Raw genomic sequence first — 25,863 nt, 5'->3', positions numbered from 1 at the left:
CAAACGCTCCGTCCATCATCCCCTTTTGTATCGCTTTGTTCACCCTAATTTGGCAGGGTATGCTCAGACGTGAGTCCCTTGCTCACTTTGCCACTGGATTCAAGATAGCCTGGATGATGAGGGTTATGAACCCGAAACCGGTCCCAGGATGCTTGTTTCCGGTCCAGGGAAGACATGGCTTGGCAGTTCGGGCTGGACTGTGCCCATGAGGCACAGGGTCAGACGGATTTGCATATGGCCATGTTTGAACTAGGGTGGCGGAGTGAGTTAAAGAATGGTGATGGATTAGACACAGATCAGTTGACTGGGGGTGAGTGTTTGATTTGCTCAAACGCTCCATCCATCATCCCCTTTTGTATCGCTTTGTTCGCCCTAAGTTGGCAGGGTATGCTCAGGCGTGAGTCCCTTGTTCACTTTGCCACTGGATTCAAGATAGCCTGTCTGATGAGGGTTATGAACCAGAAACCAGTCCCAGGATGCTTGTTTCCGGTCCAGGGAGGACATGGTTTGGCAGTTCGGGCTGGACTGTTCACATGAGGCACAGGGTCAGACTGATTTGCATATGGCCATGTCTGAACTGGGGTGGCGGAGTGAGCCAAAGAATGGTGATGGATTAAACCCAGATCAGTTGACTGGGGTGAGTGTTTGATTTGCTCAAACACTTCGTCCATCATCCCTTTTTGTATCGCTATATTAGTTATCTGGGCTGAGGAATACAGTCTGGTATTGATGGTAATCCCAAGATTTCTTGCCTGATCCATTGGTAAAGGAGTAGAGAGTCTTAAAGAAGGTGGCCATGATGACTTAGGCCACAGAGAGGAAACATTGTTGGCAGTAAAGAAGAGGATGTCGGTTTTCTCACAGATCATATGCTTTTAGTGCATCAAGGACACCTTCTGCGCACACAAATTTAAAACGTGTTGAATATGCACTAGACCTGCATTTGAGAACATATTTATTAAAGTATCGTTTGCAGAAGGATAATAGATAACACCATATTCGTTAATAAGATGGGGAGAGGACTTAGGTAGAAAATGAAAAGCAAAGGATTTACAGCAATGGCCTAAAACACTTCTTTATTTAGGGTGTGAGGTGCTGAATAGTATAATGGATCTGGATATCTTATTCTCTGTTTGATAAGACTGAAGAGAGCCATTAATAGATACTGTTTTTTACTTCCCACCCTCCCAGTTTATGTAGGAGGATGGGGGTGAAAGACAATGTCAATGGCAAAGGATAGATTCCAAAGATTTCGAGTAGCTGATTATGTATTGTTCCATGCGAGTCACCCTGAGCGGCAACTAGAATGTATTGATACTGTGCCAAGAGTGATAACCAGCTTGAACGTCTAGAATGCTGAGTATCCACAAAGGAGGAATTTTGAGCTTTAACCAAACTCTGTCACATTAGGTGCCAAAGGAAATGGAGAGATGGGCAGATAAACGGACAAGATTAATAGGTCCATAGATGATTTCTTCAATATAGAGAGCAATTTATGATTTTTTTCAATTAATGAGAGAAAGTGTCGGAGGTAAATGACAAATTACACAACTTCCCAAGAGTTAAGGGAAATTGAGTTGATAAGAGTTTAGAGAAAGTTCTGTGGTGGTCAGTTTGAAATTGTTTAATGTGTGTGTTGAAAGATAAGTGGCTGACACCATATGAGGAACAACAGGGTCCAAAGAAATGTCCAGGATGAAGAAAAAAGTGCTAACAGTCTCAGTTTTAGTGAGGAAAAATAGCCTGAAAGATTATCCCAGATCAAGCTGCTTCAATACAATCAAAAAGGTATAGAGTGCAGTTTCAATCAATTGCAAGATTTTAAGCCTTTCGTGCCTAACTGTACACATATCTGTCACAAAAATCAGCAGATGTATACAATTTTAGTTCAGCCTGCTTGCATTTGTTCTTTAAACATTTGAACTCCCCAGAATACCAATGGTTGTGTGGAGGCACGTATCTAAGTTGAATCAGGCACTTGGAGGCAAGCTGATCCACAGCTGATAGTCATTTTTTCCTTCTCTTTTCTTTACCATGGACACCCTCAACATCCCACACCTTCTCACTCCTCTCATTTCTTCTCCTTCACGTAACAACCACATGCACCATCACTCCAGCCCAGAAAAATCAAAATCATGTGACGTCCTCACTCCCTGTCTTGGAGCAGGAAGACAGACCTTGAACATCTAATTCATCTACCGTTATACATTCCTTATAAACCTGTCTTTGCTGCCACCAAATTCCCTTTTGCCTCTATCTTTCCAACTGCTTTTACTCCCTATAAAGCATTCCTTTTATTGCAACCCATCTCTTCCCCAGACAAGTCATTCCCTTATAAACACATTGTTGATGTTGCATAGAAACAATTAAACATCAATAATCTGATCTCAGACTCTGAACCTATTTTTCATCACCTCAACTTGGTTGGAAGACAGTTCATGTTGTATGAAACAATACGTTCAATTCACGTTTATTGTTTACCATAAAGTACCTTCTCTTGCTCATTCCTACTGATTAATAGACTTTCCCTGAACAACTGAGATTTTACAAATGTCATCTTCAACATCACTTTAAAGCACAACCATGGGGGGGCATGGCCAAGATGGCGGCGGAACGACGGCAAACCTAAGGAGCTCCACTCCCGTGGTCCATAAAAGCATATCCTTCATGTACCTGGGACCCTGGAGCAGCTGGGCAGGGACGCCTAAGCACCGGAGACGACATCGTGCCCCACTTGGTCTCTAGGATCTCCCAGGCACGGTGTACCAGGGGCACTGTAGAGACACCACCCCGGGCCACAGAGCGCTGGAGAGGGCCATTGTAAGCCATGAAACGACGCGGCATCGCTAAGCCTCAGCCTCGGAAGTGGAGGCCCTGGCACGGAGAACACCCCCCCAGGTTGGGCGAAAAGCTGTCGGAGGAGTGGGGAAGGATCCCGAGCGGAGGGGTGACTGGTGTCCCCTTCGCACATGAGTTAGCGGACTACACGCCGTAGCCCCGCCCTACAGCGGTGATCAGAGGACCCAACCCGCACGGAGTTGCGGCGGTGAGCGGCTGCACCTTACCATTTTCAGGGCCATAGAGAAGTCTGCACAATCACCAGTGGCACCCGGGGAGAGAGCAACGACAGTCACGGCCCCGGGAAATCTGCCCTAGTGCACAACATGAGCGCGGCAGTCTGTGCTCCCCCTCTCTCTGCGCAATACCCCCTTGCTAAGGACCCAGCTCCTGCACAGGTCCGCCCTTGGGGTGGTCGGACCCGGTCCCACTGCCCGCTTTGGGTAGCACTGCTAATACCTGTGTGAAGGCCTGGGAGCAACCCGAGAGAGGGACCCTGCTCCAGATACATCAGGCCTAAAGTGAGAGACTCAGACTCCGCATTGGATGTGCATTACCACACATAAGTGGGCAGCGTGGCGACAAGGGAGACATCGTTAAAGGGCCCCTAGACTGTGCCTGGAGGAGAAGGCCTATGACCCTGTGACGCGGGGAGCCTTGGATCTGGGAGCTGACTGCTCTAGAGGGCGACTAGACACGCAAGTCCGGCCTGTCTGGAGGAACAATACCAGCTTAAGCGACCCTGTGAAGCATCGGCCGGCTTCGTGACTGAGCAGTGGAAGTAGGCCATGATGCTGGACATGTGGCACATGAGATCCATTCAGACCAAGTTAAAAGAGGAAGAGGACCCGGACCCCGCTCACACGCCTAGCCCTTTGGCTCCAGAAGCTACTGTGATGACTACCCTCCAAACGAAGAAGGACTCTGTGATTAAAGACCTCCTACAAAAGTCCGCCTCTCAAAAAGCAGACGTGCACAGAACGGGCCAGCTCACCGCGGAGAAGGAGGCGGAGACAGTAAGAGACTCGCGACGGAGCCCATCACAAGGGGCTTTCTGGAGCAACTCTTCGGCTCCCTGATGGAAGATTTTGCGGCTCTGTACCAGGAAATGGTCTCAGACGTTAAGCAGCTTAAGGCGGATGTGCAAGAGATTGGGGATCAGGTGGACTATCTCGAGCGAGTAGGGGACCACAGAGATGAGATATTTACATGATAGGTCCAAGAACTATTGGAGCTTAATGACGAGCTGCATTTCCGCCTGGAAGACCTGGAAAACCGTTCCCGGAGGTCCAACGTTTGTATGAAGGGAGTGCCTCTGCAGGCAGATGGAGGGAAACTGGAAGACTGGGTGGTGTGCTTCTTCTGACACGCAGCCCCGGACCTCAGGGATTAAGAAATGATTCTGGATCACACACATCGGGCGGGAAGGCCAGCGACGAGTACGGGCCAGCAGCCCGATATTCTTACTTGATTCCACTCATACTGGCAGAAGGAACTCATTATGAAGGAAACCAGGGACAAGGCAACAATTACATTTGAAGGTCTTCAGGTTGGTGTGCACCAAGATCTCTCACCTCACACTCTACAACTCGGAAGGGCGTTGCAGCCGCTTACTTCTCTCTTGAGGGACAAAGGAACCCGCTACCGGTGGGGACACGACACCCTTTCAGTCTGTCCTTCACGTGGGATAAAGAATTGCGTATAGTGAATTCCCTGAAAGACGTTAGGGACATACTTGATGACAATCTGGATGAAGAGGAGTCAGAGGGAGGTCAAGGGTCAACAGCGATGCCTTCAAAGCCAGCTAACATGAGAAGACGCCGGAGGACGGGGAGGGGGAAGCTCACACAACCCACAAAGCTCAAAAAGCAGCATACGAGAGAGGCTTTCATCCATAAACTGCAGGGCGAGGAGGACTCTGGAGACCCTAAGGGTGACTGAGTATTGACCTCATGCAGATGGCTCGGCTGAAGCTCTGTTAACCTCCGGAGGTGTCCCAACCTTAAAGAAATCAGCCACGGCTGGGAGCCCTACGTATAGGAGAGGAAGACCGATCGTCGGATATACGGACCCATGCACATTGTTGTTCTTAGGTCCTGTTGGAGGGCACTTTTCCTGCTCTCGACTGAATGGGAGAGGAGGCAGAGGAGGACTCGGGAGGGCTGGGGTTTTTCTGTAAAAGTCTGGGCGGCACTCCATAGGCTCAAAGTCACCCCTTAGTCACATGCCGATAGTCAAAGTGAACATCTTGAGTTTTAATGTCTCTTAACTCCCCAGTTAAGAGACGTGTGCTATTGGCTCTCTTGAGAGAGTTGAAATGTGATGTCTGCTAGTTACAGGAGACCTACTTATTGAGAGCAGATTGGAAATGCCTCCGCTCCAGATGGTCCGAAAGGCAATACTTCTTCTCATCAGGGGACAAGAAGGCAGCAGTTGCGGTGCTGTTTGCCACTCACTTTCCGGGCAAGGTTTTGGGCATACAGGTGGAGGTACCGGGCAGAGCTTTGGCCATGAGGATGGGCATGGGGAACCACATTTACACCATTGCAGCCATAAATGGCCCAAATGAGCGCCAGGAGGCATTTCTCAATGACACCTTGGATGCTATTCTAGAGTCACCAGACATATACCTTATCATAGAGGGAGATTTTAATATAGTATCCGATGCACAGATACATGGCAGGGCTGGTCTTTATCACCCTTGCTTTTCGCTTTATTTATGGAGCCATTTGCAAAAAGAGTAATCCAAAATCCAACTATCATTGGGATCAGAATGGGCAATAGAGAGCATCAAATATCACTTTCAGCGGGCGACGTAGTCTTGTTTTTAACTCGCCTATGACTTCACTGCCTCCCTTGTTGGAGGAGCTTGAATGCTTCTATCGCACTTCAGGCTTCAAGGTCAATATCACTAAAACACAGGCTCTGAGATAGACTCTCCCCAGGATGGGGCAGCAGGCACTGGCAGCGCGGTTCCCGTTCAGGTGGGCGACCGAGGGGGTCCAGTACCTGTGGCTGCAGTTGTATCCCACGCTAGACAAGATAGCCCAAGTGAATTATGCTGCCCTCTTGTCAGAGGTCAGGAGTGACCTCTCGAACTGGAGGGGACATACTATGTCCTGGCTGGGAAGATTGGCAGCTCTCAAAATGACCATACTCCTGCGCATCCTATATGTGATGCAGACACTGCCACCAGCAACGACCGCCACCCACTATGCAACGCCTTATTAACAACTTCTTTTGGGGAGGTAAGAAGGCTCGAATGGACCGTCACGTGACATATCTGAAGCAGGAGGATGGGGGACTGGGAGTCCCACACCTGGTACGCTACTTTTAAGCGCACAACTTAGATGTATGCTCGAGTGGTACAAATTGGACTCGGAGAAGCACTGGTGCTTCATCGACCCTTCAATAGCGGGCATGCACATCTGAAATGTCCCATGGCTACCATGGCGGCACTGACCCAGTGGGGCCTATATTTCCCTGGTCTTGAAAATCACTCTGGATGTGTGGGTGTCATGCGTGCGCGAGTGTAACTCGGACGCGCACACAAAAAATTATAAAGATAGCCGCGGGACACTAGTGCGCATGCGCGGAGAGGCCCGTAGGGGTCATATCCGGATTCTCTGCGGAAGTGAAAATCTTAGCGTTCTCTTCACATTTATGCGGATCCTCACCTACCGGCGGCATTCTTGGAGACTGTGCTTTCCGTTTGGCTGCTCCTTCTTTGCTCTTGTGCTCCGCGGAGTTGGTGCGGCGTTTTGGATGCGGTTTGGCTCCTCCTCTCTCGCTTTGTGCTTTGGGACCTTCTGTGTTTTTTCTGAGTGTTTCGGGCGTCGGGGAGTCTTGTGGCTCCCCTGGACCTGCTCACCTGGACCTGCAAAAGGAGAAAAGACCTGCAAATTAGAGTTTGGCGCGCTAACACGGTAACAGCGCAGCTGCGCTGTCTATGTTATTTTTCAATATTACTTTTTTGTATACTTTGTATACTTACCTCATTCATTGCTCTAGCGTTGTGGGGTTTGCTCCCTTCTTGTCTCTGCTACCTGTTAGAGGAACAAGAGTGTAATTTCATACCTGCATGAAGAATATTTAATTTCATATCTGCATGAAGAACATTTAGTTACCCCTCTTTGAAGATATTGGGACCTTTCAATCAAGCTATATATAAATGGGTAACACATAGACCATCTTGTACTTTCCTTGGCCTGTTGATATTACGAGGCTGTTGCTTTATTGTGGTCTTTTATTTTCTAGCACCAGCATTCATAGCACCAGAATTCCTAGCATCAGGAAGTCTAAATACATTGTTACACATCCTTAAAGCAACCATTCAGAACTCTTTAAAGAAGGGAAACTTAAGGTAGTTGCACACTTTGAAGTAACTATTATATAGGTTTGTATATATAATATAATTTAGTAATCATTACCTGTTTCCTATATACAGCTAATCATCTTCCTGACAGTGCTTGGGGTGCTGAAGAACATTTTCTGTTTTCTTCCCTTGTTCCTTGTTTTGTTTCCCTTCTTCCCCTGATTACCACTGCTGCCTGATAGAAATTTAGTGTCGGTAGCATGTGGTGACTGGGTGAGGTTGAGGACCTTACTTCAGATCCATGACGTTCCTGCGAAAACATATTAGTTAAGAATTTTGACAGTGGGATAGCATACAGGTGCCGGGCAGCCTCTCAACCCCTATGTCTCCCTTGATCCCCTTTATAGGAAACACGGATTTCCCTCCGGCAGGTAAGGGTAACGGTTATCTTCACTGGCAGGAGGCCAACTGAAGGGTATCGGAGATCTCTTCGATGAGAAGGGAGTGATGGATTTTGCTAGCCTCATCACAGGCTTCGGGATTCCCCGGAATGCATACTGGCAATATTTGTCTCTCTGCCACTGGATGCCCCAGCCACAGGTTCACCCCCACGCAGGCCGTCCCTTGACCAAATTTGAGCCATGGTTCATTACAAGAACATCTGATAAGCGACTACTGTAAGACATCTACTCTTTCCTAAACACCCCCAAGCAGTATAGTAAGTCTCCTGCGCAGCGTAGATGGGAGGCGGAATGGGAGTATGCGTTCTCCCCCAAGGAATGGCAAGACATCATCTACAGGGCCCGGGCATTCTCCTGCAGTACTGCGGGTAAAGAAATGTTTTTTAAAATGGCATATTATTAGCATTATACGCTGGCGAGGCTAGCCAGATGGAAACCGGGAGAGACTGGGCAATGTTGGCGTCAATGTGGCAATGTGGGCAGCATTACACATATCCTATGGTCATGTCCAAAGATACAGGGCTACTGGGATGCAATCCTTCAAGAAATAGGTAGCATACACCATACAGACCTACCTAAACGTCCCTCCTTCATTTTGATAGGACTCCCCAACGCCTTAATGTACCCTCTTAGATCTTGCGGTGGGAGAGCAATCACCCTGGCTTTGGGTGCAGCCAAACAGGCGTTGTTGGCGAGGTGAGGGACTTTGGATATACCTTCCCGACTGGACTGGCTATATAGACTATGGGACACACTGGGGATGGAAAAGATTACAGCTGGCCTAACTCACTCTCTCCCTAAGTTTGATAAAACATGGGGCACCATTAAGAGTTTTTGTCCACCGAATTTACAGAACTTACCTGCCCGGGGTACCTTCGGGTGCACCAACTTACTAAGGTTGCTCTCCCACAGTCAAATGAGAACGGTTGATCCTGACCGCCCCATATGCCCCGACGGTACCAGCTCGGACCACAACACAATACCCGAATCTGGTAGGCCTATCTCCCCTCTCCTGTTTGTTTCCTACTTTTCTTTCTCTATATTCTTTCTTTTCCATTTACTGCACCTCACCGGCTGGTGCATGTTGGTGGCGGCTACTGTTATACTTGTCTTTACAAAATACTCATAAAAAAGATTTAAACCATAAAGCACAACCAACACTTTATTCTGAATGACCAGAATGTCTTTTTTGACAAACTTATCTTTTCCTATCAAGATCCCTCCCAATCTAGGAGCTTTTAACTTCCCCTAAACCATCTTTATTGCTACACAAAATGCTAGCAATTCCATGAACACTCATTTTTCTTTCCCTTTACGTCCACCTTAAAAGGATTCCTCTCTCCCACCTAGCTTGAAGATACCCTTATTTCCCTCATTATAAACCTTACTATGTGAACATCCAATTCTGCACTAGTGACAAACTTTCCTATTACTTGATTTGCATCTATCTGCAGTGTCACCCATTAGCCAAAAGAATTGGACAAGCTTTACAAATTCTTGTCCAAAGGCTTCAAACTCATTCTTTTCAAGGGATCCACATGAGTAAACTATCAACCTATGAACCTTTAGCCACACAAATGCATAAGAAGAAACCAAAATTGGAGCACTCCTATGTTAGTGATGAAATGTATCCGGGATCTTATAAGCAAATCACCCTCTGCACTCAGATATTCCATTTTAACTTGATGTTTGCACCTTTGTGTACTCTTATAGCCTGATAGTTGGCCACTTGACACTCTTTGAAGCATTCCCAGGCATATATTGGATTTACCTGACAGCTTATGGCAGCTTCAAGGATCTCTACTGCTTCAGCAACTAGTTTGCAGGCATTATCCGCATTCAGCTTAAGGCGTTTTAGATTTTTAGTGTGCACATCTTCTTGCAGGATTCTGGCTGGGCCGGGTCTATTCAAATTATCTCTAATCTAAACATTTAGCAGTCAGTGGCCACTCTCAGTACAGTGACCGATTTTTAAGTCTACAACTTGACTGTATGTCAAGAGTAAGAGTATGTCATAGTAGGTAAGAGACCGTTTTGTCAGATGACCAAGTCCAAGTTGGTGGGATAGCTCCCGGGAAGCGGCCATTCAGTACTGTTATGCCAACCAGTTCCCAGGCTTTCAGCAGTTTTTTCTCAATCTTATCTTGCAGCCTGTAGAGTGGAAGGCTTTGAGTTGGCAGGACACCTCGCACATCATTGAGATCCAGGCCTAGGTATTAAATAGGTTTGAATTAAAAGCTCCAGTACTTAGTAAATTGGCTGCCATACAGTCCTTTTTCAACTCCAAAAGGCGGTTGATCATCTAGTCCACTACCATAGGATTTTCTCTTGGGTTAACATAGATGTTAACTAGAATCAGAGATTTTACCAGCTGCCAGGACCAACCACCTAAGCATAAAGTCAATAATTAATGGTATACTGAATAGCACCCACTTCTCTTGGACAGATGTTATATCAACTTTTTTCACATAATCCAACAGGGTAGCATCATCTATTTTTGCTGAAAGTACTCTCAAATTCCAGGAGAATATACTTTTATTGCTCTGTTCCATTGATCATATCAGGGGTGCTTCAGATTTCAGTCCTTCGAGCGATTGATTGTCAGAGCTGACTGGAGCCAACTCCAGCTATTAATAATCACTTTGCTTGATGACATTTCTCATTTGTGCTGTGGCCGTTGGTCAAATGTTGCTTCATTCGTCAGCCCAGGAAGGCGAGAGTGGAATATCCAACCCACTGCCCTTTTCAATAATGAAGTTGTTGTTCCTTTCTCCTTTGTTGGGTGATTCTTGCTGTAGTAGTAAGAGGGGTGGGGTGTAGTGATCCTCTTGAAATGCTACTACCTTTATGCCCCAGCTTTTCAGCAGATCTTTATTTGCTAGTATTTCTGTTTGAATGGACAAGGTGTTAAACATAACCAGAGTGGGTTGTGATGCCTGTTTTCCACCAGTGGGTAAGAATTTGATGGAGAAAATATCTTCTGCCTCCACCTGTATTATTCCTGGAAGGCCCTTTATCAGTTTTAGGTCATTGGCTCAATTTAAAATATCCTGGGCTCCCTTTGATTTGAATTCTGGGATCCACAATAGACTTGTCTTGTGGCCCTTCTGCTCCGAGGGATCAGGGAATTTGCTTTTATTCACCCCCTCTCTTTTATTTCTCCTTGCGTACATGGAGGCTGGGAGATCGAGGCAGGTTTTTCCTCAGCATGGGGTTCTGCACTGACAGCAGAACGACTTGACACATCTATGCTCTAAGTTTTGAGTCCTAAGCGCAGACTCCTCTTGTTCTTGGATGACTTCCGATTCGAAACCCACAATTGAAAGCACAGATTGAGTGTGATTGCCCTCTTCTGACTGCTGTTATGATTTTTGGCCACTAGAAGATTTTGATAAGCCTGGATAAGTAGTGTGGCCACAATGTTTATGTGTGCATGGAGGATTTGCTGGCTATTTTCCCAGTCAGCTACAGAGGGGTCCACTGTTTAATTGGGCACCTTTGACTGGCTGCCTTCATTTGTGTATGGCAGCGATTCTATGGGTCAGAGACAGCTAACTTGGAATCTGGAAGCAGGCTGCATGCACTCTCTGAGTGGACTGCATCCTGTTTGGTGAGTATATTTGATTGAGCGTGTGGGTGAGCAGCTGGTCCCTGTTTCTTCCTTTTCTGGTGTGCTTTCTCTTCAGCTTTATCAAACAGGGGGTGCCAGTTTGTCAGCTATTTCCAGCAGTTCCGTGTTCGGTTCCATGTTGAACTCCTGATCAAGGGCCCGATGTAGGTAATAGTGAAAAACCGAATTCTAAATACCGAATTTTACCGATTCGGTATTTAGAAATCAGTATTTCAGATGTAGGTAAGAATTTGGTAAAAAATACAGAATTCTTAATATCCGTTATTACCGAATCGGTAATTGAGATTCGGTAATAACGAATACCTACCCATTCATTCCTATGGGCAGGGGGGCCCATGGGAATGAATGTGAAAATATTTGGTATTATCAATTCGGTATTACCGAATCGGTAATACCGGGAGGTATTTCAAGGGTGCCAGGGTGTCCAAAGGACACCCTGTTGCACCCCTATAACGTGGATGTGTGCACATGTGGCACACATGCATGCCCTAAGGGCATGGATGTGTGCCACATGGCACAATGAAAAAAGCAAGAAAGTGCTTTTTTGAAGGAATTCGATAATTACCACCAACTTGAAGTTGGTGGTAATTACCGATTCCTTAAGGCCCAAAAGCACTCTTTTATGTGCTTTCTACATTGCATTTAAGGAATCAGTAATACCGATTCCTTAAATGCAATGTAGAAAGCACATAAAAGAGTGCTTTTGGGCCTTAAGGAATTGGTATTACTGATTCCTTAAATGCAAGACCAATTAGGAATCGGTATTAAGGAATCGGAATTTACTGATTCCTTAATACCGAATCCTAACCTACATCACGAATGCCTAAATACTGGTCGGTAACAGTGAAATTTACCGAATTTCACCCTTACCGACCGGTATTTGGGCCACCTACATTGGGCCCTCAAAATGTTAAATAGTGAGTTACTGAAATGATGAACATTAATATACAGGATGCAGATTTAGATTACCCCAGATAGACGAATGTCTTCAGCAAATGCTGAAAGGGTCGTCTGTGGTAATTTAGCAATGATTAGGTTAAGCATTAGCAGAAGACATCTTGTATTTAGAGACTATCTTGTCCATTTTACGGAATCCATTTTGTATTTCTGTCGGCCATTTTGTTTGCAATGTGCTCTGTCCCACCTTTCTGTTAACTGTTCTTGAAATCTGCCTAGAGACAAGATATATTTATCCTCTTCTGCTTTGCACATGCTCAGTTGAGCATGCAGCTGCCTCTAACTTGTAACTGTCAAGATGTGTCCACCAGAATGAGCTAACTGTCAGCCCTTCCCACTTGTTGCTAGCACACTCTCAGTATGACCTTATATGTATTTGAAACCAACACTCTGTGCCTTATACCGCCTTCATTTCAGCCCCTGTGTGGGTATAAAATAAGCATGGGCTGAAAATTAGTTCCGCTCGCGGAATTTGCGGATTTTCCGCGATTTCGCGATCCGCGAATCTTGCGAAATCGCGGTAAAATCCGCGAATCAGCGGGGACGAATTTTCAGCCAAGCACTTACAGGGTTGCAGCAGCAGGTGCAAAAGTTGAAGCTAATTTTTTGTAACCTTTTACAAAAGGGTTACAAAGAAATTAACTTCAACTTGGGCACCTGCTGCTGTTAGCCTGTAAGTGCTTCCTGGCGCCTCGTTGCCTACTTGCAACTATTCTCTGACCCTGCTCTGACCCTTGAAGCAGGGTCAGAGAATTGTTACAAGTAGGCAATGAGGCGCCTGTCACGAAAATTAAACCTCAACAGGAAGCACTGACAGATATAAAAATAAGCATTTGCAATGCAATAGGTCTCGCATTAGGAAAGTTTGAGCTATTGGTCTTGTAAATGACAATTTGTTTTATTTATGTGTTGGTTTTGAAAATAGCTAAATTAATAGCTTTGTCATTTACAATGCCAATAGTTATAACTTTCACAAATGTGACACCTATAGCATTTGTAATGCAACATGTTTTGTATTTACGTGACTTGGCTGTATTGATATTACAAATTACAATGGCTTTTAATTTTTTTAAATAATTAATACTTAAATAAAAGTGATTTTAATTTATAATGGCAATAGCTTAAACTTTTGTAAATAACTTTTGTGAAGATTATGTTCAGTGTATTTTATTGTGACGAAAATCCAAGAACAGAAGTCAAATATTAACACCTTTTTGTGACATTTGTAATAAAGTTTGAAACATTGAGAGAACATATTTGAACCAGTTGTTGTTGAATGGTTGCGCAGATTGATGCTAGGGTGGTGCTGAGTGGTGCTGTGGTGGTGCTGAGTGGTGCTGTGGTGATGCTGAGTGGTGCTGTGGTGGTGTTGAGTGATACTGGGATGGTTCTGAGTGATGCTGGGGTGGTGCTGAGTGGTGCTGTGGTGGTGCTAAGCGATGCTGTGGTGGTGCTGAGTGATGCTTTGGTGGTGCTGAGTGATGCTTTGGTGGTGCTGAGTGATGCTTTGGTGGTGCTGAGTGATGCTTTGGTGGTGCTGAGTGGTGCTGTGGTGGTGCTGAGTGATAATGTGGTGGTGCTGAGTGATGCTGTGGTGGTGCTGAGTGGTGCTGTGGTAGTGCTGATTGGTGCTGTGTTGGTGCTGAGTGATGCTGTGGTGGTGCTGAGTGATGCTGTGGTGGTGCTGAGTGGTGCTGAGTGATAATGTGGTGGCGCTGAGTGATGCAGTGGTGGCGCTAAGTGATGCTGTGGTGGCGCTGAGTGGTGCTGTGGTGGTGCTGAGTGGTGCTGTGGTGGTGCTGAGTGATGCTGTGGTGGTGCTGAGTGGTACTGTGGTGGTGCTGAGTGATGCTGTGGTGGTGCTGAGTGATGCTGTGGTGGTGCTGAGTGGTGCTGTGGTGGTGCTAAGCGATGCTGTGGTGGTGCTGAGTGATGCTGTGGTGGTGCTGAGTGGTGCTGTGGTGGTGCTGAGTGATAATGTGGTAGTGCTGAGTGATGCTGTGGTGGTGCTGAGTGATGCTGTGGTGGTGCTGAGTGATAATGTGGTGGTGCTGAGTGATGCTGTGGTGGTGCTGAGTGATGCTGTGGTGGCACTGAGTGGTGCTGTGGTGGTACTGAGTTGTACTGTGGTGGTGCTGAGTGATGCTGTGGTGGTGCTGAGTGATGCTGTGGTGGTGCTGAGTGGTGCTGTGGTGGTGCTGAGTGATAATGTGGTGGTGCTGAGTGATAATGTGGTGGTGCTGAGTGATGCTGGGGTAGCGCTGAGTGATGATATGGTGATGCAGAGGGCAGAAAGGCACAAAAAGCAGTCTAACAAAGGGCAGAAAAACAAGGGAAAAACGAGTCTAACAGAGGGCAGAAGGGCACAAAAAACGAGTCTAACAGAGGGCAGAAGGGCAGAAAAACAAGGGAATAACAGAGGGCAGAAGGGCACAAAAAACGAGTCTAACAGAGGGCAGAAGGGCATAAAAACAAGGGAAAAATGAGTCTAACAGAGGGCAGAAGCGCACAAAAAACAAGTCTAACGGGGCAGAAGGGCAGAAAAACAAGGGAAAAACGAGTCTAACAGAGGGCAGAAGGGCACAAAAAACTAGTCTAACATAGGGCAGAAGGGCATGAAAACAAGGGAAAAATGAGTCTAACAGAGGGCATAAGGGCACAAAAAACGAGTCTAACAGGGGGCAGAAGGGCAGAAAAACAAGGGAAAAACGAGTCTAACAGAGGGCAGAAGGGCAGAAAAACAAGGGAAGAACGAGTCTAACAGAGGGCAGAAGGGTACAAAAAACGAGTCTAACAGAGGGCAGAAGGGCAGAAAAACAAGGGAATAACAGAGGGCAGAAGGGCACAAAAAACGAGTCTAACAGAGGGCAGAAGGGCATAAAAACAAGGAAAAAACGAGTCTAACAGAGGGCAGAAGGGCACAAAAACAAGGGAAAAACGAGTCTAACAGAGGGCAGAAGGGCACAAAAAACAAGTCTAACAGAGGGCAGAATGAATCCCGCCCTGCGTGTTTGTCCACGAAGATGCCACCTTTTTGTGCAATACCTCTACTCAACTGGAGTACTTTCTACTGTCTAATCAGTAAGTGCTCCCTCGTTGGCTTAATGTATAGGAGAAGATTTACAATAACTGGCGCATCCTCAGGGATGCGCCAGTTATTGTGCGCCGCAGCTCCGCCACCCATGGTGCGCCGCATTCACAATGCGGCGCACCATGTGGCAAAAAAGGCACAGATGCGTCACGCATCTGTGCCGTAAAAGCAGCGCATTGCTGGAGCTGCGTTGCGCTTGCGATGCAGCTCCAGCAATGCTCTGGGGGGCCCTATCTCCCCAATGCTGCATCAAGCCTTGCGCCTGCTTCAAGCAGGCGCAGGGTTTTGAGGCAGCATTGGCCTAAAAGTGACTGAGTGAAATCTTGTAGATTTCACTCAGCCACTTTTAGGAGGCATTCCTGCGCAGGAACGCCCTCCCCTGCGCCGGAACGCCTCCTGATGGCTCAGGGCTTTACAACGTGATGCATCTCTCAGATGCGTCATGTTGTTAATACCCAGCACCATGGCGCATCTTTTGTGCTGCCGCTGCGTCACAAAAGGTCTCGGTAGAGGGTGGCAGTGGTGAACCAGAGGGTGGCAGTGATGAACCAGAGGGTGACAGTGATGAGCCAGAGGGTGGCAGGGGTGAATCAGAGGGTGACAATGCTGAACCAGAGGGTGGCAGGGGTGAGCCAGAGGGTGGCAGTGATGAACCAGATGGTGGCAGTGGTGAACCAGAGGGTGGCATGGGTGAACCAGAGGGTGGCAGTGGTGAACCAGAGAGGGGCAGTGGTGAACCAGAGGGTGGCAGTGCTGAACCAGAGGGTGGCAGTGCTGAACCAGAGGGTGGCAGTGCTGAACCAGAGGGTGACAGTGGTTAACCAGAGGGTGGCAGTGGTGAACCAGAGGTGCTGTGATGAACCAGAGGGTGACAGCCGTGAACCAGATGGTGGCAGTGGTGAACCAGAGGGTGACAGTGCTGAACCAGAGGGTGGCAGGGGTGAACCAGAGGGTGGCAGTGCTAAACCAGAGGGTGGCAGTGGTGAACCAGAGGGTGGCAGGGGTGAACCAGAGGGTGGCAGGGGTGAACCAGAGGGTGACAGTGGTGAACCAGAGGGTGGCAGTGATGAACCAGAAGGTGGCAGTGGTGAACCAGAGGGTGCTGTGCCCATACATGACCGCATGGGTAACTTTGCCATGCAAGCGGCCCGCGAACATGCAAAAAGCCCCGCGAACACCCAAAAACCCCCGCGAACACGCAAAAAACCCCGCAAACATGCAAAAAAACAAAAATCCGCAAATTCGCACAAATTCGCGTATTTTGCAGATTGCGAATTCGATTTCACGCGAATTCGCGGAACGCGAATTCTTAAATTTCGCCCATACTTAGTATAAAAGGACCAAGCTCCTTCCAGTCAGTGTGCTACCTCATACTCTACCGAAGGGTGTTGTGTGAATGTAGTTCCACCTCATGAGGTTAAATAAACCCTGTCTTTTCTATTCCAGTTTCTGTGCCAACTTCTTATTATTGGTCTAAGGACTCTAAGCAGAGAAGGGCGAATCCCTTGCACTAGTAGGCCTGGCTGAGGCTTGCTACCACAAATTGGCGCCCAACGTAGGGCTCATCGGCGACTCGGATGCCCAAAGGACTGGTCGAGACGAAGGATTGGAATCTCGTTTTGGGCGAGATCACTGCCGGAGAGTTTTGGCATCCACGGCGTTTTCCCATTCTTTCTGATCTGACCATCTAGGTGGCGCAGGTCCTCGACTGAGATCTCTTCTGTTGATTTGCTGTGCAGCGACCGTTTGGTCGATTTGAGAACTTGGCAGTAGGAACCTGGACACCATTTGATTGGTAAGAGCCGTTTTGCGGCACTTGCTGTAGGTTTTGACGCCTTTGACTGGTAAGGTAGTTTAGAAACACTTACTGCGGCATTTGTTTATGAAATTGGCCAAATAGTGAATTTTGTTCAATATATGTATATATATATATATATATATATATATATATGTGCTGCAACACATATAGGCAGGTAATGAGGAGATTTTTCTCTATTTAAGATTATTTAAATGGCACAGCGTACGTAGAGTACCTTAAGCGCTACTTTTTGATTATAATACTGCATATATTGCATTACTTTTGACATGCCTGTTTCCATCACACTTCGTAGGAAGTGTTGCTTTTGTAGTGGTACCACATTGAAACTTGACAAAGCACAATCCCTCCCCCCCCCCCCCCCCCCCCCCCCCCGGAGGGGATGCCTAATAGGGACATGTATATTAAGTATGGTATTTCGTCCATAATGTACAGCACATTGTGGAATAAATACACCCGCAAGGATCCTGAGTCGCGTTGGCCTATGCATGGGTCATTTGATTTGCGAAAGATTCAGTATGTGGAGCAACAGATGTTCAAGCGAAAGGCTAGGCAAGACATGTTTGACTGTGTGCGAATGTGGGAGAAAGAAGTGCGTGAGCGAATGACGCGTGAACAGGCCTTGATTGAAAAAGAACAGCGTAAAAGTGTGCATGCGAAAGCGAAAGCATTAGAAATGACAAATAAAGAGATTAAAGAAATTAAAGAAAGGGAAGATAGGGAGCGTCAGTTACAGGTAAATGGCCAATACGCTATTCGTAGGCCTCTTTATCCTATTCTTAACCCCTTCCACGCTCATGACGAGCTAGGCTCGTCATGAGGTAGCCTCCTCGCACGCTCATGACGAGCCCAGCTCGTCATGGTACATGTGTTTTTGCATTTTCCAGCACACAGCGGGAAAATGCATAGCATTGATGTGGTTAATAAACCCCAAGATGATTCTCTCCTATGAGATCGTTGTCCACCACCGTATACTTTTCCCTCTGCTCCTGAGGAGTCAGATGAGGACTCTCCTACGAAGCAGGATAAAGCCCGAGACACTCGCTCAATGTTAAATACCGAACGTTCCTCTCAGATTAGATCTGCGGCGCGTAAAGCCGATCGTAGTACTAATACTGCTTCTGAAATTCTAGATACTATTAAGAATTGGTCGGAAAGGGAACAAAAATATTTCACCGAGATATTTGCTGCAGAGGTTCTTGAGCGATTTAGGAAATATTCGATGGAAGAAGAGCCAGATGATATAGCAGCTGATTGTAAGCAATTACGTGAAGGTTCTTTTGTCTTCTCCCAGGTGGCTGACACGATCAGATGCTTGGTTAAACTACGTGATGAAGCAGTCCGTTTGCAGGAGAAGAAAAAGGCAGCAGACGCAGATGCACAAACATCTCGAATCAACATGGCACGAGCTCCGACGCTCGAAACAGAAAAGAATGTTTTAAATGTGAAACCCATGCGGGAAGCCGCGCCTTTATATGTTCCTCCTAAAGGAACAGGTACAAGTGATGATAAGACTTCTGTCGACGCGAAAGTGTACTATATTTATAATTGGGTTTATACTCCTTGGAATAAAGCAGATGTCATGGCTCTTAAAAATGCATTGCCTGATCCGCGAAAGAATCCGACAGCCTTTTATGAAGAAATTGAGGGTGCAATTAGTTCTTGTACTATGACCTTGTCTGACATTGATTTGTTTTTTGGATTAATATTACCGCCTGATATGTAGAAAACTGTGCGTAAAGTTGATGATCGTATGGTATTTGGGGCATTGTGGACAGATATAGAACAATTAGATAAAGATAGAGAACCTGCACAGAAACCGTGTCAGCTAATTTTAGATCTTCCAGCAGCTATCTTGGTTAAATTAATGACGATTATTCCCCCTAAAAAGATAGATTGGACTATGTTAGCGTCTTGTAAGCAAAAGATAGATTAATCAGTTTCAGTCTTCTTCACACGCTTTGAAGAAGCATTCCACGATTTTAGTGGTCAGTCATTGACGGATGACACGGGTAGGCATCTGTTTGTCGATTAATATGTCACAAACCTTTTGCCAGAAATAGCTTGTTGCCTAAAGGCGAGTGAAAGTTCATGGACTACCTCCTCTCCGGTTTCTCTCTTAACTATGGCTCAGTATTATGAACAACAAGAATTAGAAGCTAAAAGTAAGGAGGATAAAAAATCTAAAGAGTTAAAAACAAAGGTTATGATGGCTCAGGCTTATGGCCCACCTTTTAGAGGTAATAATAGAGGTGGACGTGGATGTCATGGTTCGTCCTTTCCCCCCTATACTCGTCCGAATTTGTGTGTTGATCAGTGTGCATATTGCAAGAAATTTGGACATTGGCTTTCTGACTGTCCAGTACTGCGTGCTCAGCAGGGTTCACGTGGTCAGGGACAAATGAGAAATCGTTCAGGATATTCAGGGCCTAGAGGAAACACAAATGATCGTGCTAGGTTTGATGATAATACACGTGGACAAGAGGGGTCTAATACTTTTGACAGCCGGAACCAATATCGAATGTCCAACTATGAGCCGACTGATTTGCAAGATTCTGCTTATGCATAGGATTGCCCAGGATGGGGTAAGGAATTAGTTGAAGTTCCAGTAGATCAGAGGGGTCCCTATGTTACAGCACATGTTTTGGGTTCTACTGATCAGTTTCTGGTTGATACAGGAGCTACTCGTAGCGCCTTGTCTAAACACTTGATTCCAAGGTTTCCCCTGTCTGGCTTAACTATTACATCGATAGGTTTCGATGGAACACCTTCCCTTAGCCCATTGTCACAGCCACTTGCACTTCATGTTGATAAGTTTACTGCTCCATGTCCGTTTTTGCTTTCCCCAAATACACCAGACAACATTGTAGGGTCTTGACATGCTCAAATATTTCAGAACCACGATACAATGTTCTCCGGAAGGAGTACGGGTTATTTTAAATGACAACCACCCCATGATTGAGAGATCTTGTATTGTTAAAGAGGACATTGCCCTAGCTTCACTCCCTAGTACTTTGTGGGCTACTTCAGATACCGATGTAGGACAAATGGTTATTCCATCAGTACATATTAGTGTCAAGGAGGGTGCTATACTGCCGAGATTGCCTCAGTATAAAATGTCTCGAGAAGGAGAAGAAGCACTTACACGTATTGTACAAGACCTGTTTGAAGTGGAGGTGGTGGAAGAAGTTCCTTATAATGTCTGCAATAGTCCGATTCTTCCCATTTTGAAAAAATATACTGACACTAAGATTTATAGATTTATCATTGATTTGAGAGAAGTCAACAAGATTGCAGTACCACAGTACCCTGTAGTGTCTGACATAACTACTGCAATGCAACCCCAACAGTTGAGGTTGACCCTCTGGGCACAGCTTTTAAAGGCAAACAAAGGTGCTTCTAATCGTGACAAATCTTCAAATCAATAAGTTTAACCAAAGAAGTCTTTCAGATTTTTAATGATCATTCTTCTCATGATCTGCAATCTTTTTTCAATATCCAATCTCTGGATGATTAAGAATTGTTCAAGTATACAGTTTTCACCGAAACATTCTTGCCAAATGCATTTCGGGCGATCACATATTACTCGTCTATTCTACGTGAGTAAGTACCGCGTATTCCACATAGAGCTGTCAGCTTTCACATTAACCTGCAATATGTGACAACTCACCCACACTTTTGCGTTTCGTTTATAGTTGACCCGTAGCGGCTGAAGCTCACCGCGTAAGTGTTTTTGTTCACCCGTTCCTCCGACCACGCATGTTTGGACCTTTGACCGTCATGAAGCACTCGAATCTCCCGCATGTTATGAGCATATAGTTCACTGTTTGACACTGTGCACGAAGCACCCGAATTTCCTGCATGTGATGAGCACGTAGTTCATTGCTTGACACCGTACACGTTATAATAATTACGAGCACCACACAATATGAGCACCAGCCTCATGATTTGACACACTGTTCACCTGACAAGGTTTGCACTCTTTTCGCGAGTACAGATCATGTTGATTTCACAGTTATCCTTGTACATCATGTTGATTTCACAGTTTTCTTTTTGAATCATAAGCATGTTGAGCATACATTCGCTGTTGAACATGGATTTTTTGTTTATCAGCAAAGACAGATCTTTCTGATATTTCTTTCTTTCCTTGTAGAACGAGCCCCTGATGAAGGGCGCTTTTTGACCGCCCGAAATGCATTAGGCAAAAATGTTTCGGTGAAAACTGTATACTTGAACAATTCCTAATCATCCAGAGATTGGATATTGAAAAAAGATTGCAGATCATGAGAAGAATGATCATTAAAAATCTGAAAGACTTCTTTGGTTTAACTTATTGATTTGAACATTTGTCACGATTAGAAGCACCTTTGTTTGCCTTTAAAAGCTGTGCCCAGAGGGTCAACCTCATCTGTTGGGGTTGCATTGCAGTAGTATTTATCCATTTTGCTGTGGGGGAGCGGACAGCGACACCTCCGGAGCACGCTACAAATTGAGGAGTGTACAATTTTATTTCAGAAAAGGCTGTGCGGGTACCTACTCATATTGGTGTCTGACAAAACGACATTGCTTACCCAGGTCCCTCCAACAGCAACTACATTTTCAGTAGTGGATTTGAAGAACGCTTTCTTCTTGATTCCTATTAATCCTGATAGCCGATATTTGTTCGGTTTCACTTTGAATAACAGATCATACAGATTTTGTAGAATTCCTCAAGGGTACACTGAGAGTCCGAGTATTTATAGTCAAGCCTTAAAAAGACAACTCGATTACTTTGTTTTGCCTGAAGGAGTGGCTCTCATACAATATGTCGATGACATCTTGTTGGCAGCTGATACACCTGAGCAGTGTGAAAAATGTACTTTGTCCTTACATTCTTTTCTTGCAACACATCACCATAAAGTATCACAGAAGAAATTGCAATATTGTAGACCGAAGGTGACCTATTTAGGATACCTTCTGTCTAAGGAGGGCCGTGCACTGACATCAGATCGCATTCAAGCAATTCTAGACACTCCAGTACCTTCCACACAGAAAGATGTCCGTGCATTTATTGGTTTAACTTCATTTTGTAGGCAATGGATATTGGGTTTTTCACACATTGTTAAACCTTTGCTAGCACTTTTGACTAAGAACACTCCGATTCCTCTTCCTTGGACAGATGAATGTCAAAATGCCTTTCGCCAGTTGAAACAAGCTCTTTGCTCTGCACCAGTGTTAGGCACACCAGATTATACGAAGGCCTTTACACTCTATGTACACGAGAAAGATGGATGTGCATTGTCAGTTTTAGGACAGACACATGGTGACAAGCAGCGTCCCTGTGCATATTTTTCTGTAGTTCTTGATCCTGTTGCTTGTGCGTTGCCTGGATGTTTTCGTTCAGTTGCGGCAACAGCTGTGTCCATATGTCAGAGTGAAGGGATAGTTTTGTCACACAAACTGTTGGTGCTAGTACCCCATGCAGTAGATGCCCTTTTGAATCAGACCAAGACTCAACACTTAACTAGTGCTCGCTTGACAGGATACGAATTGACACTGTTAGCACCTCATATTACATTGAAGAGGTGTGCAACACTAAACCCAGCCACTTTGTTGCCATATCCTGCGACTCAGTCTCAATCAAAGGTGCCTCACGATTGTATATTCCTTACTGAGGTACAGACAAAGGGTTGCATCGATTTGCAAGATACGCCCCTTCCAGATGTCAATGGGGAGCTATGGGTTGATGGGTCCTGTTTGAAGTTACCAGATGGCACAACCTCAGCCGCATATGCAATCACCACACTTGAGACAGTAGTGGAAACAGCTCGCATACCACAGAAGTCGGCTCAAGCAGCTGACCTAATAGCTTTGACACGAGCGTGTGAGCTTAATACTGATTTATGTGTGAACATTTACACGGATGGCTGCTATGCTTTTGGAGTGGTTCATGATTTTGGCCTACTCTGGAAGGAAAGAGGCTTTCTTACATCCCACGGGACGCAGATAATGCACGGAGAATTAGTACATAATCTCTTGACTGCACTTACATATCCAAGGAAAGTTGCCATTATGAAGTGTAGTGCACACAAGAAGATCAATGACAAAATAGGACAAGGAAATGCCTTTGCAGATCCTGTAGCTCGTGAAACTGCAATACAGCGAAGCACTACATCTATGTACGTAGTAAAATCACAAGCTGAGCATTGGCATGATGCTAGAGAGGAAGTATTGGATATACAAAGATCTGCCTCTGTGGAAGAACTTGAGAAGTGGTCCAAAGAAGGAATGTTAGATGATGAGGGTTGTTGGCGTAACAAAGAAATGAATAAAAGGAAATTGCCTGCAGCCTATTTACAACCTATGGTTCAAATGGCACATGGGCTGGCACATGTTGGAGCTCTAGCAATAACTAAACTGCTTACACAAGTCTGGGAGCATCCTAAAATTGCCAGCACAGCTAAAAGAATAGTACCGTCCTGTTTGATCTGTTGGCAGTACAATCCTGGGAAAGGGACACAAACTCTACAGGAGGGTTTGCTACACCAACCGCACCTTTTGAAGTTTTGCAGACGGATTACATCTAGCTTGAACGCTGCAATAATCTAAAATATGTCCTAGGGCTGGTATGTGCCTTCAGTAAATGGATAGAGGCGTATCCTACAAAGGATAATACTGCTCTTACCACAGCAAAGGTGCTTCTGAAGGAATTCTTTCCAAGATACAGTGTTTGTAAAATTTTGTGGAGCGACAACGGACCTCATTTTATTGGGCAAGTTGTTGAGTATGTCTGAAAGGGTTAGGGATCAAACAGAAATTCCATACAGTCTTCCACCCACAATCAGCTGGATTGGTGGAAAGGTATAATGCTACCTTAAAATTGAAGCTGGCAAAAATACTGGCTTCAACATCCCTAAAGTGGCCAGTTGCACTGCCTTTGGCACTGTTATCCATAAGATAGGTACCACACTCACAATCAGGTCTTACACTGTATGAGGTGGTATTTGGAAGACCAATGCATATTTGGGGAGTTCCTAAGCCACGCCCCATACATGATGTACCTTGTGTTCTGTTGAATGATTATTTGCCACAGTTAACTGATAGTTTGACCTCTATTCATCAACAGGTTCAAGAAGCTTTTCCCGACAGATCTACAGATGAAGCCCATGATCTCCGTCCCGGTGACTATGTTATGATAAAAGTGTTCGACAGATCGAACAGCTTGGAACCGAGGTGGCGAGGGCCCGGACCAGGTGCTGTTGGCTACAAGGACTAAAAATATACAAAACGATGCCTATGGTAATAATTCTGGGAATTTTTAATGTAAGACAGGTACCATAAATTATCTGTCTTCAGTTTTCTAAAGAACACTTCGTGAATTAATCTAAAGATCTACTTTATCGTCATTCATCTGATCACTATCCAATCAATTCAATAACTCCATAAAACAAAAATTTGTTTTTGTAACTTGTTTTAGTAAACCAAATCTTTTATCAGCAAAATTAATTTTCTCTTTTTCTAGTTTTCATTTGCTTTTTTTTAAAACATATATATACACATTTTAGATATTTTTTAACATATATTTTTGTACAATATCCACAATATCTACAAACATACAAATAAACACAAAAAAAAAAGAATTTTTCTCCTGAACTGTTCTTTTGGTTCCTATGCCCAATTATTTTAAACAAGGAAATATATGGCACAAACTTATAAGACCTTATTCCTTTGTCTTGGTCACCACAACATATTTACAAGGAGCCTGGGAAGATCAAAATCCTTTGTACTTCCTTTTTTAATTAAGGCTCTCATAAAGACCTTCAAACTCAATTCAGTATTTTTTGGTGGTGCCAATATAGACAGCAGTTTGAGTGACGAACAAAAAGAATTGGCTCCATACCACGCACTAATATCAAAATTGAGGGAAGAGGATTCTGGGTCCATTCAGTTCCCCTGGACAGATATACAATAATCAAAAATAGAATGGACACTAGTTTCTACAAAACCATTGGTTTGTACTTCGGGAACCCTCATAGACGACCTGATTTACTGTGGTGCGGTATATCTTTTATCCGCCTCATCAGGTGTCGTGGCGTATTCATCGGGTAACCGAATAACGTGCTGGGTGCCAAGCCTCACCCGAGGCTGCCTCCGGTATAGGCAGAAGTGTCCAGAAATGTTACCATAGGAGGTTTAGAAAAGTAGATAAAAATAGTGGCTAGTGCAAAAAAAAATTTTTTTATTAAGAGATAGTTTCTAGACACTATAGATAAAATTAAATCGATATAGAGGTAATCGAGTAACTGGATTACCATATGTCTTTAGGAAAAAAGGTCTACATGTTTCAGCTCTCTTGGCCCAGCCGGGTCTACAGAGCTTTCGTCAGGACAGGGACATATACGAATACACAAATAGATGAAACACTATCACAATTTGTGTAGTGATCGTTGATAAGTGTCAATGACTTATCCTCTGAATACCAACGCTGTGGAAACAAAACCAACAATGCATATTTTAACATTTGGCTACAAGCTCAAGATTAGGTAGGCACGCATGTAACAATGACATGGAAGGCACGTACACCCCGTATTTGGAGTCGCTACCATATAAGTGGTTGTAAAGCTACAACGAGGAAGAAAGGGGGAATCGGAAGAAGAGATCAAGTCTAAGTATGTTCATACAGTCTGTGATAGATAACTTGAATTGAAACAGTTATAATATTCTCTCTCCTACAAAACAACATAATCGTAGGGAGACAGTGTTAACAGCAAAGTA

This window comes from Lissotriton helveticus, chromosome 6 (assembly GCF_964261635.1).
Source record: "Lissotriton helveticus chromosome 6, aLisHel1.1, whole genome shotgun sequence".
Classification (NCBI taxonomy): Eukaryota; Metazoa; Chordata; class Amphibia; order Caudata; family Salamandridae; genus Lissotriton; species Lissotriton helveticus.
This window is presented reverse-complemented; position numbering follows the sequence as displayed.